Source organism: Ochotona curzoniae, unplaced genomic scaffold (assembly GCF_017591425.1).
Source record: "Ochotona curzoniae isolate NIBS_2020 unplaced genomic scaffold, NIBS_Ocur_1.0 contig_2364, whole genome shotgun sequence".
NCBI classification, from domain to species: Eukaryota; Metazoa; Chordata; class Mammalia; order Lagomorpha; family Ochotonidae; genus Ochotona; species Ochotona curzoniae.
The window spans coordinates 1564669-1584790 of NW_024465434.1; the positions used below are offsets into that span (position 1 = coordinate 1564669).

General features: G+C 38.1%; 1 pseudogene; it reads right to left on the reverse strand.

Annotated features, from left to right (window-relative positions):
- Window positions 1-1804: 1804 nt before the first annotated feature.
- LOC121152136 lies at window positions 1805-19834 on the reverse strand (annotated as a pseudogene).
- Between the last annotated feature and the right edge of the window lie 288 nt (window positions 19835-20122).

Here is a 20122-nt window from a genome sequence, read left to right on the forward strand (position 1 = left end):
TCAAGTCCGGAGTGATGAAACTTCCTATAAAGACCTGATGCTCAACTCAGCTGTGTATGACACCAGCTACATGCACATACATAAGCAAATAGGGTGGATGTGTTATGATGCAATTTTTAAAAACTATATACTTTGTTTGGCGATGCCTTAATCTGTCATATTGAAGTACTTGGCTCGACAAATTTATTTACAAAAGGGCCCTGTTTTGCTTGGTATAGTTTGCCTGCCTTTGAGTTATTCCTGTGTTGTAGAAACTGAGAAAGGTATTACTGGGATAAAACATAGGGACATTTCAGATTAACTTTGATAGTACTTTTCATTCTTGCTGACCTGAAAGAGCAATCCCTATACAAGACTCAACTCTACTATGGTGAAGAATTATATATGGAGATTCTTACACTCACCTCTTCCCTGCATGAAATATTGACAAATATGTCCAGATGGCACCACTCAAGATTACACAGTGAACTCATTCCACATCAAACTATTTTTTACCCCACTCCAAAAGGTGACTTGGCAATAATGTAGTGTATATTCCAAAGAGCTACAAAAAATGGATTCTCAATGTTCTCAACATAAATAACAAAGTGTGGGCCCGGAGCGGTGGCGCAAGTGGTTAAGGTCCTCACCTTGCACGCCCGGGATCCCATATGGGCGCTGGTTCTAATCCCGGCAGCCCCGCTTCCCTTCCAGCTCCCTGCCTGTGGCCTGGGAAAGCAGTCGAGGACGGCCCAAAGCTTTGGGACCCTGCACCCGCGTGGGAGACCCGGAAGAGGCTCCTGGCTTCGGATCGGCATAGTATCGGCCCGTTGCGCTCACTTGGGGAGTGAATCATCGGACGGAAGATCTTCCTCTCTGTCTCTCCTCCTCTCTGTATATCCGCCTTTCCAATGAAAAAATAATAAAAATAAATCTTTAAAAAAAAAATAAATAACAAAGTGTGAGAATATAGCTATGCTTACCCTGATACGCAGTGTAAATCAACCAAAGATTAAAGAACCAACTTGGATAACATACTCAAAACTTTTATGCACCTAAGCTGCCATTAACACTGTATTACCCAAGTACTGGGTTTTAAGAAGATTATTTCTATCAGATGCTTGAAACTCAGGCAGAGCAGGAAGGTGCTGGTACCTGCATATGCACCTTAAAGGCATCGTCACGTAACCACTGTGCACTCTCCCTGTGAGGATACTCACATTTAGCTGTAATATGTCACACGTATGCCTGTGCTAGCAAGCAGTATTTTCTAAAACCCTAGATTCCTTAATTCATCCATCTGGCAACACTAAAGCAGAAACTTTGGAGTAACAAACTTCTAATAGTCAGCAATGATTGTCCTCTCTTTCCTGTTAAAGTGTCTCCAAGCTTTAGAATCTAGAGATCAGGTGCTGGTGTTATTGCTCTGCATGCTAACCCTCCACCTTCCAGCACAGACATCTCTCTTCACATTAATTTATGTCTCAGTTGTTTTGCTTCTCACCCAACTCCTTGCTTATGCTCTGCAAAGGCAGTGGAGGATAGCCCAAAGACTTAGGACCCTGTACTCACGTAGAAGACCTGGAGGAAGCTCATGGCTCCTGGTTTCAGATCAGTTCAGCTCCAGCCTTTGCAGTCATTTGGAGAGTGAACCAGTGGATGAAAGATTTTTTTTTACCTCTCTCTCCTTATCTTTGTAAAAATAAATAAATCTTGCAAAATATTCTGCCTTTACAGGGTTCAAGGCAGCATCTACTTAGCAAACCCACTGGGAAAGAATAGTGACTGAGCCTGAGGTACCTGGGGCAGCTTGTGTGGCTCTGGATTAGATGTTGTCCATGGCTTTGAACTTGCTGAGGGCCTGCATGGGGTTGACATGCTTCTTTTGAGATGCCTGTTTAATCCTGTTCTATCTCTCATCCTGTTTCTCCCGCTTTACCAAGGGCTTTTTCTTAGGCTCCTTCATCTTCCAAGACACAGCAGGCTGGTTGAGTGACACTATTCCCTGAAATGTCTGGTACTTGGTGGAGGCCACGTAGTACGCCTTCACTGTCTGCACCAAGGCGTTCATCAGATTCTTGGCTGCCTGGATCAGGGACATGGTGCTGTCCACCCCAGAAAGGATGTGCTCTCCGCCGAGTTTCTGCACCTCTGCCTTGTCCTTTGCTGCAGATGTTGAGCTGGTGGCAGTAGAGGTGATGTGCTGCAGGTAGGCCAGCAGGTCCTGCTTGCAGGCCAAATCCAGACAATGGTCTGCGATCCTGTGGCCAAGCTTATCCATCCGGGACTCTGCTCCACAACCTTCTTGGAAGCACTCATCATGTCGGATGTGTTCTTGAGCGGCCCTTTGGCTTGGATGAAGTTGATCATTTCCATTATGGTCAGTACAAAGTCATCCCACTTGGACACCTTGGCATCCAACTTGCTCTTCTCCTGGTCGCTGGCCACCTGCTCAGCTATTTTTGCTTTCTGCTTTTGGGGAAGCTGTGCCATGATCTCCTGAGCAGTCCGGCCAGCTATCAGCTCATCATCTTCAGTCTGGATGCTTGTCCTGCTTCTGACATCAAAATCTTTCCGTTTCAAAGTCAGAGTCATCCAGCTCCTCTGGGATCCCGATTATCAGCACCACTTTCCTGAAGTCCCGGAATGCCCTCATACACCAAGCAGGAGGCGTTGATGAACTCTCAGCAGCCCCTGATAAGGCAGGCCCATTTGACTTCAAAGGTGACCTCGGTCAATAACTTGGGCATCATTTGGGAGCAGTGTCCTGGGAAGGAAGGGCTCCAGGGGGCTGACAGTAAGAAACATTGTTTTTCATGACAACGATGGCTCTCTATGGCAATGACTAACACACTCTGCTGAAGGGCTTTCATGAAGTTGCTTCTCCCAGCTAGAAGGCAGTGACGCTGTAATCAAACCATGCTTCCGCTTTCTGCCCGTGCAGCACTGGGCCCTGCCTTGGGCCTGTGGCAACCCAAGGAGAGGTTGCTTAGGCTGTGATTTATCCTTTACTATATCTGTGATTACCGTAGTGATCACTAGAGCTGCCAGGTTAAATTTTACTTATTTACATTTTATGATTTTGAATGTTTTTTACACTAACTTTCCCCTATAAAGTCCATTATGAAACTGAAAAAAAAATCTTAAACAATCTAGAGATTACAATGGATTTTTCCTATTAGTCCATAAAAACATTTCAGTTGAAAGCAAAATAAAGTAGGTGACAAACACATTGATATATGAAACCGTCACAAGTCATCATCCAAACATTTCAGTTCTGTTTATTTAAAAAAATTATTTTTATTGGAAAGGCAGAACAGATTTATGGAGAGGAGACACAGGTAGAAAGAGTTTCCATCTGCTGGTTCACTTCCAAAATGACTGCACTGGCCAGATCGGAAGCCAGGAGACAGGAGCTTCCTCTGGGTCTCTGACGCAGGACACAGGGTCTCAAGTCTTTGGGCCATCTTCCAGTGCTCTCCCTGGCTACATACAGGGAGCTGGATCAGAAATGTACAAGCCAGGACATAAACCAGTACCCATAGGGGATCCTGGAGCACGCAAGGTGAGGATTTAGCAACTGAGTCATCATGCCGGAGTCTATTATTGTAATAATTGCTTTGGGGACCTGCGCAGTAGCCTGATGGCTAGAGTTCTTGCCTTGGACATGCCAGGATCCCATATGGGCACTGGTTCTAATCCTGGCAGTTCCACTTACCATCCAGCTCGCTGCTTGTGGCCTGAGAAAGCAGTCTAGGATGGCCCAAAGCCTTGGGACCCTGCACCCTTGTGGGAGACCTGGAAGAAATTCCTGGGTTCTGTCTTCGGACCGGCACAGCACCAGCTGTTGCGGTCACTTGGGGAGTGAATCATCAGATGGAAAATCTCCCTGTTTTTCCTCCTCTCTGTATATCTGACTTTGCAATGAAAAAATGAAATAAATCTTAAAAAAGAAATAATTGCTTTACAACATGATTGTTTTATTAAGCAAGATTATTGGTTGCTGAATCCAGAAATGTTGTGGAGGCTACTGATTTTTTTCCTCCATGTTGGCTAGGACACACTAAATTGAAGACATTCTGAAGTTTTTATGGATTTATACTCATGCTTACATTTTACATACGGAAAGTATTACACTGATTTTACAAAAGGAAATCCTTACTAAGGTTTGGATTAGTGCATTTTGATTTTCCTTTTTGATTACTATTACCACAACACTTATGTTCAAGTGACACATATTTGTAGGACATAGAAAACATACGTATTTTCTGAACTGATTGATGGCAGCCAATATTGGTCACTAAGTATCTTTAAAGTGTATCAAAAGTTTGTAAAACTGTTTTCTTTGCAATGTAGTGTAAGTCTAATGGCAAGAACAAAATAAAAATTCAAATTGACAATCAACCCACATTTTAGTCTACATGACAGTAACATATGCAGACTTACTTTTGAACAATGTTATTACTAAACACCGCCAAATCCCTAAGTACTTGTTACAGCTCTACCATATGTTTTCACATGTAGGAGAAAAATGAACTAATATATTCTGACAACGTCAAACAAATATGCACCTTTAATCATGGATAAGACACAAATATTGCACAAATATTGGAATGCCAGCTCTCAAATGGAAGTAAAAATCTTATTTGATCCCATTTCTTTTAAGTATAGTCTAGCTAAATAAGAGGTCAGATGTGAAGGCTTGGTTTCCTTCACAAGGAAAGACTTCTATTTTTTCACCCAGGAAGTAACTAAGCTTTCCCTACAGAACCAGCATCTTACAGGAGTGGAAGGGAAATGGGAGAGGATCACAATATTCAGCTCTTGGCTGAGCAGGTGGACCTGCTCTGATGAGCACATTATTAAAAGGCTTCTGTGTGATTCAATCACTTTCTTCCTTAAAGTTCAGTATTCATTTTCTCTTCCTGTATCCCATTCATGATGCAACTTTGCACTTAATAATCCTGACATCATAGGTTCTTCTTGGCAACTTAAGGCTCATTGTTTATAATGGGAGTCACCGTTTTGAGACATATTGGGCAGCACTCAGTAGATTTTCCCTCCAACACTACTTGTCCAATTCCCCTCATGATGAACAAGGAGAATGACAGGTAGGTAGGAGTCTCCAAAGGGAGTACCCAGGGCATCCTCTTCCCTCGAGGGGAAGGTCCCTCCTGGCAGGTTTTATTCACTTGGGGAATCATGTGTCATGTTGAGTTGATTCACCTGTGGATTATTTCCCCATGTTGTTTGCAAACTAACCACTCTCCCAGCCATTATTACATTAACAAGGAGATCAAACACCAAAGGTTTAGACAGCTACAGACTTCATATAACACACCTTATAAAGTCTATCCGTGTAAACATGCTCAACTCCTGAGAGAAATCAATTTAATTATAAATATAAAATATTAATAAATTTTTATAGCATTAATTCTATTAGTACTTAAGTTTTACTCAGCATGCTTCTGTTTAAGCTATTGGCAATTTTAATGAAGCTGAATTTCTGCTCAAAACTTCCAAGTATGCATTAGGAAGTCAGACGTAGTTTGATGCAAGAGCGTGGCTAGCAATTTTGATATTCTAATGTTCAAATCAAAATAGGAATTTCTTATTGGCCAAAGATTGGCGTTGGATCATCAACCTGTGTTATACAGAAGGATAGAGAGAAACCAAGCAAAGCGTTACAAGTAGTCATCAAGTTCTCCAGTCAGCTGACCTAAATAGACTTGCCTGTCTCTTCCTTCTCTGACCTTCCAGGGCTTCCGTATGAAGTGCAATCATCTGTCTGGGAATGAACATGAAGTGAGGTGAAGGAAGCCATATGGCTGATGTATCACTTGATTCAGCTGCATCCATGGACACTGATATTAACTGTAAACTTCAGATATACAACTAATTGTTTCTAATTAAATCTTCCACAGAATTATTTTAAAGGTATGGGAAGCAAAAACAACATAAAATGTACAGAATATACGCTTAATATAAAGCAAGGTAAGCCTTTGAGCACCTGTGGTCATATTCTTCAGGGCAACCTTGACAACTGTGTTTCTGCTTCTCCAAGTGGATAATGCTACGATAACAAGCAGTATGTTTTAAAGTGCATGCCTACTTTAACCTCTGTTCAGTTTTTGATGCTAAATACAAGGTTTTTTCATTCTAAACAGCTTACTTTCATTTTATAACCTTTTCCTAAGTGTATATAATAGTCTCATACTGTTACCCTACACATTTTAACTCTATTTTTTATTTAACAACTTTACCAGAGGCTATAGTCCTTTTCAAAATAACTATGTATTGATTTATATTTATTTACATTGCATAGTGACAGAAAGACTGAAACAGACAGCCTCTGTTTGCTGGATCACATCCTAAGTTCCTACAACAGCTGGAGCTGGGTCAAGTAAAAGCCAGAAATTGCTTCTGACTCTTCCATATGGATGTCCGAGACTCAAGTATTTAGGCTATTGTCTGCTGCCTCGCAGGGTGCGTATTGGCAGGAAGCAGAATCTGAAGTGGAGGTAGGACTTAAAACCAGTTACTCTGATAAACGATAAAGGACACAGATGTGTTAAGGAGTAGCATAACACTGCCTCCTGTGTACTTAATTTATTAAAAATATGAGTTTATTTTTCTTTCCTGTGGTTTCCAAATGCCTTTTAAAAGAGAGACAGAGTGAGAAATAAAGCAAAGCATTAATCGTACATTGCTTTGACATTCCAGCTTCTTATTCAAACTGCTTGGAAAATAACCCATTGTATTGTTTTCTGATTTCATTGCTTTTGTAACCTCTCATTCTCGAATTTCTATTGACTAATTCTTAGGACTAGTATGTTCCTATTCCTCTGCAGTTCTTCATGTGGCAATCCTAACAGCACTATTAATTAGATCCACAGTCATTTTCCTCTGTCATCCTGAACCAACAGTAAAACTTTTACAGGAATGTAGCTTTAATTTTTTTTCAAAATAAATATATGTGATCAGAGTTTCATAGTTCCTGTATGCAACCCACTACCTGTTTCTGCATCCTGAAAGACTGCTAACAGACTCTCTAATACCAATCTTAGCTCTGCTGCTTTCTAGGCAACCTGTTGTGTTTTCCACTTGCTCTTTGGAAACCTTTCTGTATTTGGGTGTTAAAATTTAAACAAGAATTAAACAAACAAACAGAATCTTTAATTTCATCTTGCATGAACTAGGTTAGTACTCAATGATGATTTTATTTTTTTCAAGATTCTGAATACTACTTTATTTTTTTTATTAATTTATTTTTTAAAATGATATTATTTAGTTGATCAGGGTATGAAGGGTCAAGGGTTACAGGAAAGTGGGTAAGACCATTTTTTCCACACTAATATCATTTTTTCCCCTCTATCTGGGGTCAGGGGAGAAACAAAGGGAAAAGCCCCACCCAACCTCCCACCCATCCCAGGTCCCTGATATGAGGCACGCTCTGAGGGTCCTGCTCAAGCAGTTTTGATAGTTGAACAGGTCTGAATTGCTGCCAATCTCGCCATTCCAATCGCGATGTAACCTATTAAAAATCCACTGGCTGACATAGTTTCTCTTCATGGTTGGTGTTCTGAGATCAGCAGTTCAGTTGGAGGGATCTCCAAAGAAACTTTTCTGAGATGATCCCAAACCTGATTCTTTGTGAATTTGCCAGTGCAGGGTCACCCAGCAATTGCAACGACCAGCATGTGCATAAGCTGATTGGTGCGACGGACTGTGCCAGACCCTGTCCTGACAAATTCACTCAATGATGATTTTGAGAGACAATTGTTAAGTTATAATGTTATATATTAATTCAGTTTACTAATAGGCGCTCAATGAAATGTGCTTAATTGTTCCTGGGAGCTTCTACATTGAAATTACTCAGAATCTACAGGAATGGCTCTAACTCAAATGTTGTTTCTGCCCCCTGCTCTCCATAAAAGTAAACATAGGTTACAAGATGATGCATATAGCTTCAGAGTTTTTAGATTAACTGTTAATTTCTTAGTGTGAATCATTTGATCGTAATTATTAGTAGTGATGAATCCACAAAATGTAACAGAGAAAAAAGAGAAAAATGAAAAAGAGCTGAGCTTATTGAATATCCTCTACATTTAGTATTGGGTAAATTAAACATTTGTGGTCTTTCAATAAAAACTAAACAAACTAGGAGTGATAAAGCAATGGACTCTAGAATAAACTGCAGGAAGATATCCATTTTAAATGTATTTGTGTCTTGAACTTACAGTTCCCAACACAGTATGTTGCACATAACAAAATTCAATCATTGTATAATGAATGAATAAATTAATTCTTCTTGTGCACATTAATTAATTGACACCTTTCCAGTTGGCTGAGAAGCCTCGGAGTGAACATTTCAAATTGCCTTTCACCAAGTCATAGGGACCTTCAGATGTGGAACAGGCACAGACAGCCATCTTGTTCCACTTTGTATACACCTTCCTAATTAATGTTTCATTTTGAAGTTGAACATGAAATTGCTCAAATAAACAAGTAAATTATTAAACTGAGAACTAACTTCAGACTCTATACCTCCTTTGGGGAAATATTAGTTTCTACAAAATGCCTAGAAGTATGTAGCATTTTTCTCATGTTTTTGGTGGTAAATGTGGCCCAAACTTGCTGATTGAATTGTCACTGCAACAACTATATCATATATCTTACATATTTTGCATTGATTTATGTGTTTCATACATAAGTTATACTAATAAATGTTGGAGATCAATCATCTAGGGCCATAAGTAAATGTTTCCAATAATAAAATCAAATTAATTCTGACAGCATACAAATTCGATTCTGTTAATGAACTTAGTATCATGGATATTTACTCTGTATGTTACTTAAGTACTTGCAACTGAAGGAATTGGGCATCTTAAAAAAATCTAATTTCCTCAATTTCCTCACTAGTGAAATAAGGTATGCACAAGAAAATAATTGTAGGCTCTTAGGTTCTTTTAATATAAATGTAGCGACCTGCTCATGTTCATACTGCAACCAAAAATATGTCACTCAGATTAAATAAAATCTCAACACTCTGGAATATATGTTTTACTAGCTTCGCATCATGTTCAGATAATATCAATGTTTGCTAATCTTCACAAAGTACATATACATTATAATTGATCCATTTTAATGCACCAAGCCATAAAATTTAGTGCAATGTGCAAAGTGGGTTGTACTTTCAACCTTTTCAATTGGCACATGACAGTCCCTACTTTATTTCATAAATTAACTCATTCAACAAATATTGAATTAGCCCCTACTGTGTCTAACATTCACCTCAGTATGAGGGATACAATGGTGAACCAGAAGACTTGATCCTTCTCCTCATGAGTGATGGACTAATGAGTTTGTAAACAGGTTGACGTTTATTTTTTATTGTTAGTGTGGGGGAGAGCGATGTCACAGCCTTACAATTTTGGGAGTATATGTGGTAACACACTTTGCTTAGCAGGCATAGATATTGAGACCCAAAGAAATAGATGAGTGTTTTTTTTTGCCTTCCTTGGAAGCCCCTCCTGCCACTATTGCAGGAGCCCTCTCCCCCTCAACACCTTCTTTTTTTTAAAAAAAATAAATAATTCCTGCCTTCAAACTGAGAAAAAAAGTAGACAAATCTGTCTGAAGTTACACAGTGAGTGACGGATGATTTACAGTACACAGAAGTTGGGACGAATGGCTAAAATCTCACTATTCATGCTAATGGCATGTGAACAGCTTAGTGTTTCAAAGAGGGCAGAGTGTATAACTAAGTTAACATCTGACACTTAATTCTTGTCGTTCTAACTAGAAAGTTCTCCCTCCTGCCTGGCTGACACAGCTAGCAGATGTTCATAAGTTTGTCTGTAATAAAAATGAAAATAAATCAAGCATTTTCTTGCTCCTTATAAGAATATTTATTCATTTTGCTTTTTGCAATCAAACTATTTGATTTATCTAATGTGTTAATTGGAAAACTCTTTCTGCATTCTCACTACAAGATGATAGAAATAGAGGTAGTGTTTTCTTTTTTTGTTTTTTAAGTAATTTGGCACATGAAAAGCTCAACATACTGTATTAATACAAAGAGGCACAACTTTCCAAAGATACTTAATCTTTTTAAATGTGACAATTTATTTTCCACTTAATTTCCCAAATGTACTTTTTTGTGTAAACTGACATTTAAATTTCATTTCAGACTATACTATCCTCTCATTGAATAAAGTATTAGTTTATTCAGAGATTATTTTCTTGTAGCCAGAAAATTATTCACATTCTATTGAATTCTTCTAACTTGTGTCTCAACTTCCTCACTCCCTGAGAAAAATATTTATTATTAGATATTCAGAATTAAGTCATTTTCTGCCATTTCTTTCCTAATGCTGGAATAAAATGCCTGAGCTACTATAGATTAATGTAGCAATTATTACTTCTATTTCCTGTTCTTCCTGTCAGTTAAATTGCTGCTTTCATTTGCACCCAGAGCTGACACCGTGCTTAGTTTGTATGTGATGTTTGAATCATTCCTTGCTAAACATCAGACATCTTCATCTCCACCAACACTTTAACCTTTCTACTCAATGGATATCCTCCTGAAATATACTTTTTAAAGGCTGTGCACATATCTTAAGCTCTACGTTTACTCATGGTTTCGAGTGTCTGTGAATACTTTGGAATGATGAATTTGCTAGTCCTGGGTTATATTCTGCATCATGTGTATACAGTTCGATGTCTGACTATGATGGGTAAGAAATGCAAGACAAGCTACTTTTGTCCCCTTTGTACATGCAATGGTTATCTATGTGAAGACATAAAAAATTTGCTTCAAGTTCAATCATTTTACCAGGATGTGACATAGAATCTATTGTTCGGTAACATTTTTTTTTCCTGGAAGATGTCATGCTTTTGAAGAACCAGAATACTTTCTTAAACTTTGTAAACTCGCCAAACAGCACACATTTTTAAAAACACTGGATGTGTCACATATCATTGGAGTAATTACTGCACTGCACATGTCTCCAATTCTCATTTTAACATGGAAATTATCTGTTCCAACAGGTAAGCTTGGAACTACTCATCCTGTTTTCATCACAAAGAATAAGAAACTCAACACAGTGAATACCCACACATCTTCTTGAGCTCTTGCAAAGTTAAGGTTATTGAGCAGATTGCTCCCAGGAATGTGGAGAAGCAGAGGGATGCATACGCACAGCTTCCTGAGAAGGGAAGGGCAGAGCCAGTGATGACGGGAAATACTTACACAGGAAGCTGTGTGTCAGCCTGTGTAAGACAGACCCATACTTCTGGGAGTTTTACCCCCCAGGGTCCCCAACTTGTTGTCAGTGAAGATTAGAGAAGATTAGAGAAAGATCTCTCCAAAGTTTCTACCAGAAGAAGGCCAAAGATAGCCATTTTGAAATTCAACCAGAGGAAAGAGCCATTTTCTGAAATTCCCTGAATTTCATTATTTCTCTATAATGTTCTCAGACATAATGACTTTAGCAGAAACCAATCGATGTAAGGGGGGAAATACCAAATTCCAACCCATCCTATTGATGTTTAGAAGGAAAAGTAGAAGAGAAACATTTGTTGAAGCTACAGTTAGGGACATTGGCTCTCTGAAAAAGATTTACATCTAACCATATGTAGTAGAATATTTCTCTTCCCACCACATCAACATGACGCATGTGGTCATAGGGATGCCAGCTGAATGAACAGAAAAGCTCAGAATCCCAGGTCTAGCAGGATAATGACCATGAGGGTTAGTCTCCCTGTCTGCTCTGTCCTCAGATTATTCTGTTCTTCTCCAACTTCTTCTTTGAGATACTGTTGCTTTATTTAACAGGATAAATAACTTTGCTTTTAGATAGGCCTCTAACAAAAGGATGGAGTATTTTCCTTAGTTTCTAATCTTAGTACTTTCAGTGTCCACACTAACATTTTTCCATGTTGGCTTGCTCAATTTCATTTTTCCTGTGCTTTATGCCCTTTTTATTTCATGTTTTTGGTTTTGTTTCTTTTTAAAAACACAGCCTGATTATTTTTATCATATTTAACAACTTACTTTCCAAGATTTAAAAAGAAAAAAAAAAAGCTTTTCAGCTACTACACACAGCCCTCGGGTCTCTCCTTGCATGTGATTAATTCTTTTCTCATTGTTTCTGATTTTTTTTTCTCTGCTGAGCTCGAGTATGAGTGCATTCCAACAAGTGCTTCTGCTTCCTGAGTCCAGAGGACACTGAGAAAAGTTCTGAGAGTCCTGGCATTACTTGATAGAATACAAGAATTGTGCTATCTCTCCTATCACATAACAAAATATTCTCCATCCTGCTTTATTCTACCCATCATGCTGTAACATATAAGGTTATTATCTTTTATGTCAGAAAGTACTTGAGTTTTATTGAATTAATTATAATTTTTTTAAATCTGTTGTAACTCTTAACCTCCTCTCCCTACTCATGCTGTTCTTGGCAAGTAAGAGCAAAACGTCATCCATCCAATCTGATCATGACATTTTGTCTAACTTGGAGTTTACCAACCATGTATTTTTTTGCATCAAGTTTTGTGTTTAAGTATTTTATTGTTTGTTTCAGCTCTGAAAGCTAAGTAGTATATGTTTTAGTTCATGTTATGTTTGTATAACAGAATAGCACATGCTGGGCAATTTATAGAAGACAGAAATTTACTTTTTATGGCTCCGGGAGTTGGGATTAACACTTTAATGTTAATGACTTTTGCCATCCCTGAGAACAAAGGTCTTATCTGCAAGCGCCACGGTCCAGGCGGGCCCATCATGTATCCTCATCTGTTATCTGCTTTTGCTCTTTGCAATTGGTCACCTTCACTTTCATCTCACTTAGCTGGTAAATTCTTATTGGAGACAAACTAGTGTTGAAGAAGCAGTCTCATTATTTTTTAATCTTGCATCGCAGAGGATTTCCTATTTCTCTATCTTTCTCTCTTTTTCAATAAGACCCAGCAACAAGTTGATGGCCTGAATCAACCTCCTAATCTACTAAGAAATTGAGGCAAATGAAAGGTAGATTGTAACATCAGCAACAGTAACTTAATCATGATATCATAAACTCTTCCGGATGTCTAACGGGGACATCAGAGAGTCCTGTCTCCTCCCTAAACCCAACGCTAACTAGTGGGGTCTCTGGCATGTGTCCAGACTTGTCAGGACTTGTCAGCCATTTGTTTTTCCTTAATTGTTTCAAGATTACTTCAGAGCTCTCACCCTACCTTGTAGGCATCATTGACCTGCTTGCTAAATGCCTTAGTAGCATCAGATTTCAGCAAATATCCCATAAGAGTGCCAGATATTTTTAGTATCATCACAGCAACCATTAGTATCTCTGTGCCTACCCTCCACTGTAGTAGCCACTGTAACAGAAAAATTATGGAAAGATTCACTTTTATATTTTCTCTAAGCTGTAAAAATTCTCAGGGGCAGAAACTATGATTTCCTCTTTATTTTCAGAATACTGGGAAAACATAAGTATCTTAATGAAATATACGGTCATCAGGGCTGACATGGTGGTGCAGTGCTTAAAGCTGCTGCCTGCCATGCTAATTCGAGTTCCAGCTGTTTGACTTTGGATACAGCTCTGTGTTACAGCTAGGGAAAAAGCAGTGGCAGATGGTCCAAGTGGCTCGGGCAGCTGTACTCAACGGGAGAATTGGATAAAGCTCCCAGTTCCTGGCTTCTGCCTGACCCAGCGCTGGCCATTGTGGTTATCTGGAAAGTGAATCAGCCATAGAAAACGTCTATGACTCTCCTTGTTTCTCTGTCACTCTGACTTTCAAATAAACATTTTCTTTTTTAAATAGTGGTCACTATATCATTTGAATGTTTCATTTTTACATATTTGATATTTGACTAGTCAAATAAAAATATATAAGCAATCATATTTGTGCATATTCAAATGGTACGGTCAGTATAGATGATTCTGTACATTTGCATAGTCATATATATGATTATCATTTTTCCATATCAAATGAAACCCAGGAATATACCTCATAAGTACAGAATGTGCAAAACAAAAAAGACAGTGGCAACAATCAGTTTAATCACAATTTAAATCATACTTGGTATTTTGTTCATATTTCATTACTGGTATACTAAATGCATCATATGCCATAAAATTTTAATCTCATTGTTTTTAAGGTATTGAAACATTTTGACAATATTTACTGACTTGTGAAATCTGCAGTCACTTAAACATATCCATTTAAAGCTTACGTTACTTAATACAAATTTATGCAAATCAAAACTGGTAATATATGATTTTATAAAAAGAAATGGAAAAGGCACACTCCCCATGCACTAATCTCATGCCCTTTAGAGAACCTTCCTATTTTAATCTATAATGACAGTCTTGCCTAGCCAAAAAGAAATGAGCAGGTGAGCTCACTTAAAAGGTTAATGAAAGAAATGATCCTTCCCAGCTTATATAAATGCCACTGCAGGCAAATGACAAAACTGTCGCCTCGGTAGACGACAACTTCCGGTTTGTACAATGTGTTTGCAATGCTTTACACGTACTACAATTCAGGTTTGCATTTCTCATTCATTTCTATAAACGATAGTGCTTAAGTCCAAGTGGAGAATACAGTGTTTGGAAACAGATCCAATGATCATCATCTTTGCATTCCAAGTCTCTGATGTCAGCAGACCCATGCTATATTAATTGTACACAATCAGTAATAATGATGTCACCCAATTAGCTGCTCAGTATGCTTTTGTGACTATTTGAGTTGATTAAAATTAAATGATATCTTAAAATCATTTCCTTGTTGCATTAGTCTTATTTCCAGCACTCAGTGTAAAATGTGGGAAAGGCCACAGCACGCGGGACAATACACACAGAGCACATCCATCATCACAGAGCATTTCTTAGCCAGTGATGAGGGACTTTAACAGCCAGGAGTCAGGATCTTTACTTTGTTTTAAAGATCTCTGTGAAAGTAATGAAGATGCTTTTGAGCTGTTTGTACTATTTTCCTTTTAAATACGTATAGGGTACTTTAAAAATCCACTTAAAATTAGATGCAAAAGTATTCTTAAATGCATGCGTATGAAGATTCTCTTAAGCATTCCTAAAAAATGTTCATCAAGAGGAAGTTATGCAGGGATTTCAAAATGGTTTCTGTATCAAAATTAATATGTTTAGATACAGTTTTTCATAACATTTTGAAATATATTTATATTTTATAGAAACCTGGACTATGGATTTAATTGGAAAGCATTTTGCCCAACAGTTTCATTAATCAGATCCAAGACACGCTGTGCCATGTAGAGTTATTATTTGATGATAAACTAGTGACTAGCTGTCCAAGTTAGTAGTGAGACTTGCTGTTGTTCATTTCTCATTCTACCATTCCACATGTCTCATTTAAGGTTCTTTTGTGTGGGTGCTTCATTAATGTCTGTGAAACATGAGAATGAATGACAAAGCTGTCAATACCTCACTGTGAAATTGCTGGTTCATGTTTACAGTGTATTATTAAAAACTGTGCTGTAATGAGAAAATAGCATATTATTTCCGGACTGAAAGTGATAATTATCCTTACTGTAGGTGCCAATTTGCCATGCACTGGTGTTTTCATGTCTTTCTCATCATTAAGTTCTGTGTATTTCTAACACAGAACCATATTAATACATTTCCAATAGACTAACATGACCTTCTTGAGCCCAACATGCAAGCTACTGCTGCCGTGCATAAAACACAGTGCATTGGGTCCATTTGTAATGTCTCCAAGTGAGATCAGGAACTTTTTCAAATCACCATGTCATCAGGAATCTAGAAATCTAGAATAAACCAGGAATTTATAATAAATGCAAATAAATAAGAACAATGAATAAAGCATTGATACTCCTTAGTGATATGTAGCCCATTTATTCTGATATCATATTAGATCATGTGGGACTCTAGTCTGGGGGAAAATACGACTCTTATTTTAGTTATCGGGACAACAACTTGCTCATCTATACGGAAACTACATTAAATGAATTTATGAAAACTTTCCTAAAACCATAAATCTTGGCTTCATATAAGTTTGGGAGCTGATACCTTCAAAAACAAAATCCAGCCATAGTAACACATGACATTTATGGTAAGAGGCTAGTGGGCTAACAATAGCATCTGTGTTTCTTTTAAATTAAAATTACTATGACAAATAAGTTTGAGAGACACTCCCACTAGTAAAATTACCCGCTAAGGAGTTGTCTCCTAAGGAAATTTCCAAGCAGGGGAAGTAAAAACAGACAACACAGGCTCCTGGGATTTTACTAACATTTTCCTTAACATCCATAGACATCACGAGAACTTTAGAGTATTACTCTAGTAAGAGTAGGCATATCCAGAAAAATTTAAAACCAGAGAATTAGTAACAACTCTTACAAATGTTCAAATGAAAAAAATAACCTGAAGAATGAATAAATTATATCTTTTGGTGATGCTAACAAAATAGCAGGTATGGGCAAAACTTAGGCATAATTATCTATGCTTAGATTATTGACAAAGTATTTAAAGTCTCAGAATACTCTTAAGAATTGCTGTGAAGCAGGGGGCAATCCCAGAGTGGAGCAGGAGTAGAGGAGGCAGCTTGTATCTCAACCCTGGAGACTCCCAGATCTTCACCTAGGATTATCAGTACAGGCACCAAGGGCTATATTCTAACTGCCAAGGAGACCATAGGGAATTGGACTGCCCTCGCAGGCCAAGAACACTGAGGTCATCCACTCCATTTTGGATCTCCCTCATGGGATGGAAGATGCCAAGATCCTTCCTCACAGGATCTAATGTCATTAGAACAACAGCCAGGAGCCCTCAGCAGTCCTCAGAAACAGAAGAACAGTAAACTTCCTTTGGGACTCGGGAGGGAAGCTTTCTCTGGTCCTTACTTAGTTCCAACTTTGGATCCCCACGCTTTCTTGCAGTGACCATTAGGGTCACTCCAGAGCCCACCCCTCCAAAAAAATCAGATTAGATAGACAGAGAGCAACAAGGAAAGCTTAGAACCAGACAGGAAATGGTCAGCGTGGACTACCATACACATTACTAGGTAGGACACAAAGATTAGTCATTCTTCAGTAAGGCATTGAAGATTTCTCTGCACACCCCTCCTAAAACTGTTCTGCAACTCAACTGTTGACATATGCCTTGTTAGAGTTATAATCCAGTTGGACTATCCTAAAATTCACCAAGTTCAGTAAAAATTATGTTTCAACACTATAAAATGCTAAATACAAAAATGAAAATAGACATGAGACAGCTGAATAGTACCTTATAGCCATTTTAAGGTGTATAGCAGCCTGTTGTGTATAAACAAAAATTGAAATGTCAATGAAGTAATCACAGGATGTGGTTAAGAACTTGCATTTTCTAACATATTGGTTACTCAATACCATGTTCATTAATTCCATAATGTTGTAAATTGTTGTTGATGGTATGTTGTGGTTTTTCATTGGACAGGATGATATTCTGCCAGCTCTGCCTTCAGACTAGAGATGATCTGCCCAAGAAACTGTTGAATTTATCTGGACAATAACATGCTGGACCCTATGCATGGTACATGCTTGCAATGAAAGAACCATGACTGGATTTGAACTGTAATACTGCAACAAGGTGGAGGAATCCACCATGGGGTGCATGGAGAGGGGTTGGGGGGGATCCCAGAGCCTATGAAACTGTCATTAAATGAAATGAAATGAAATTACTGTTTTCACACACACAAAAATCTATATTAAACGGGAAAAAAGTACATGCCCTCAGGATCCAGGGCTGTGCACAATGAGTTTAGCCAACACCTGCAGTGTCAACCTCCTATATGGGTGCTGGTTCAAGTCTTGGCTACTCCACCCCCTATTCAGCTTCCTGCTAATGCACCTAGGAAAGTACCAGAAGATGGCTTGAATCCTTGGGCCCTTCCCACCAAAGGGGGAGACCCAGACAAAGTTCCTGGCTCTTGGCTTTGACCTGGTCTAGTGCTGGTCTTTGTGGCCATTTGGGGAATGAACAGATGGAGAAACTCCGTCTCTCCTTCCCTCTCTGTGTAACTATGCCTTGCAAATAATGAAATAAATCTTTAGAAAAAGATAGCATTTGTAACGATTGTTATGATTTTGACTGCTTGTACTCATGTTTTATGATTAACACTTACTTCTAATTTTGAATTTTTTGAGGAAGGCCATCCATCTTTCAAACTTTTTAATGAAGATTGTTACTGTGCAGAGGATTTTTATAAAAACAGAAGTATGATCGCTTGAAAACCAAAAAAAAAAAAAAAACAAAAAACGGGGGGGTGGCAATTGAAATATTAGGAAGAATAGGGAAAAGAAATAAAAAATCATAAAAAAGTATTTGATGTAGCTGTGAACAGATGTGGCATTTGTGAAAGCTTGATTTGATGAAGCTTTTTATCAGAGTTTGCCCCTTATAAATATGAATTTACTTAAAGATTAGTCACTGTGTCACTTTAGTTGTACATCTTCCTAAGTACAGTATGTTTTTTTAAATTATCTGAGAAATTTTCATGTTTGCTTTACAGTAAGTTATTGCTCTTCTATTTGCATGCGAGGAATTGTTCATAATATTTTAAGATATTTTAGTAGCAAATGCTGACTGCCACATGAAGTCAATGGTTGCTTAAATTTCAGAGGGGATGTGATGTACATTAACAGGTTAGACTAATGATTTAACTATCTTCCCTTCTGAGGATACCTTAACTGTGTAATCTGACGAGCTTTCAATAAATAGGATAAATGATTATTTTTCACCATCTTTAGAATAAAGTATGTATTTGTATTTTAAAGCTGCCTTGCGTCCATGAATCACTCAAGCAATTCTTTCAATATAAATTTCCACTAAAAAGTAAACAGATTTAGAGTTTAGAAATATTTAATGGCATTTACAAAAGAGGACATTAAAAATCTTACACTTTCACATTATGAATTTCAAGAGATTGTTCTTTACATACTCTGTTTTTTGGTCTGATCTCTGTTAGTTTGAATATTTCCACCGTTGTTGCTTCATCAACCTGATTCATTATTTTGTTTCACTGCCTGTTAAGAACTTTAATACCTGAAGTGCTTCTATTATCCCATTTCCAAATGGAGAAGATCCCTATGTAAAAGATCAAAAAGCCCTAATACCTTTGATATGAGATTTGGGCCTAGCTAATGCAAATCCTACTAGAGTGATCTAAAGAGAATAAAAGTAATAAGACAAGAGAGGTGGTTCTATTAAGTTTTATTAAACCACTAGCTGAAGCAATAACTATGTTATAAAATGATAGGTCTTTACACATTTTACATAGAATTTAAATCGGTAAAGTTCAAGGACAGCAAAACAGTCCATTCACCCAAGGCCTCTTCTTTTTCAGATCATCATTCCCAGCGTGATGAGTCCCCTTATGAACACTGTATTATCCCAGCTACAGTTAGGAATAAAGAAGAAGATAATTTGACTTTTTATTTGGAGGAATTACAAGGTTGGATATTAGTAAGTTAATGACAGCTGGACAGCTGAGAAGCCATTTCTATCTAGAAATGGAATTCACATTATGCCAATCTTGTACATACGATGTGCCCTTCTTTCACTCCTAAAGAGTATTATTATTAAGAAGGCTTGAAAGATATTATTAGAGAAAAACTAAATTTCTTCTATGAGAAGATCTGTGTAAGTTTGCTAAAATGTTGAGTTAAGCAAACTAGTCATACTGTGAGCTCCATGAAGACCTTGACCTGCTCCTTCAGGCAAAGGAGCAGGATCTTGCTGAACATCAACAAAGACTTTGTGCTAGGGCGATGGTAGTCTGCCTGTATGCCGCTTTCCCTCTCTGCGTCACTCTGCATGGGAACTAAACCAGTAAAAAATCTTTTTGAAGAATAAATGACACCATGAGAAGACTGGCTTTTTACCCCCTGGACTCTGCAGAAACTATAGGAGAAGGCATCTAAGGTTTGGTGTGAGGAAACAGCTTTACAACAAACTTCCTGGAATACTATCCCATACAAGGCTGAAGATGCCAACCCTTCCTTCCCTTTTTCTCTCTCATACTGACACATTTTCTTCATGTGTGTGCTAAGCATGTATTACCTTTCCGAAGTTAGGAACCACTGCCATTTTACATCTCTGTATCT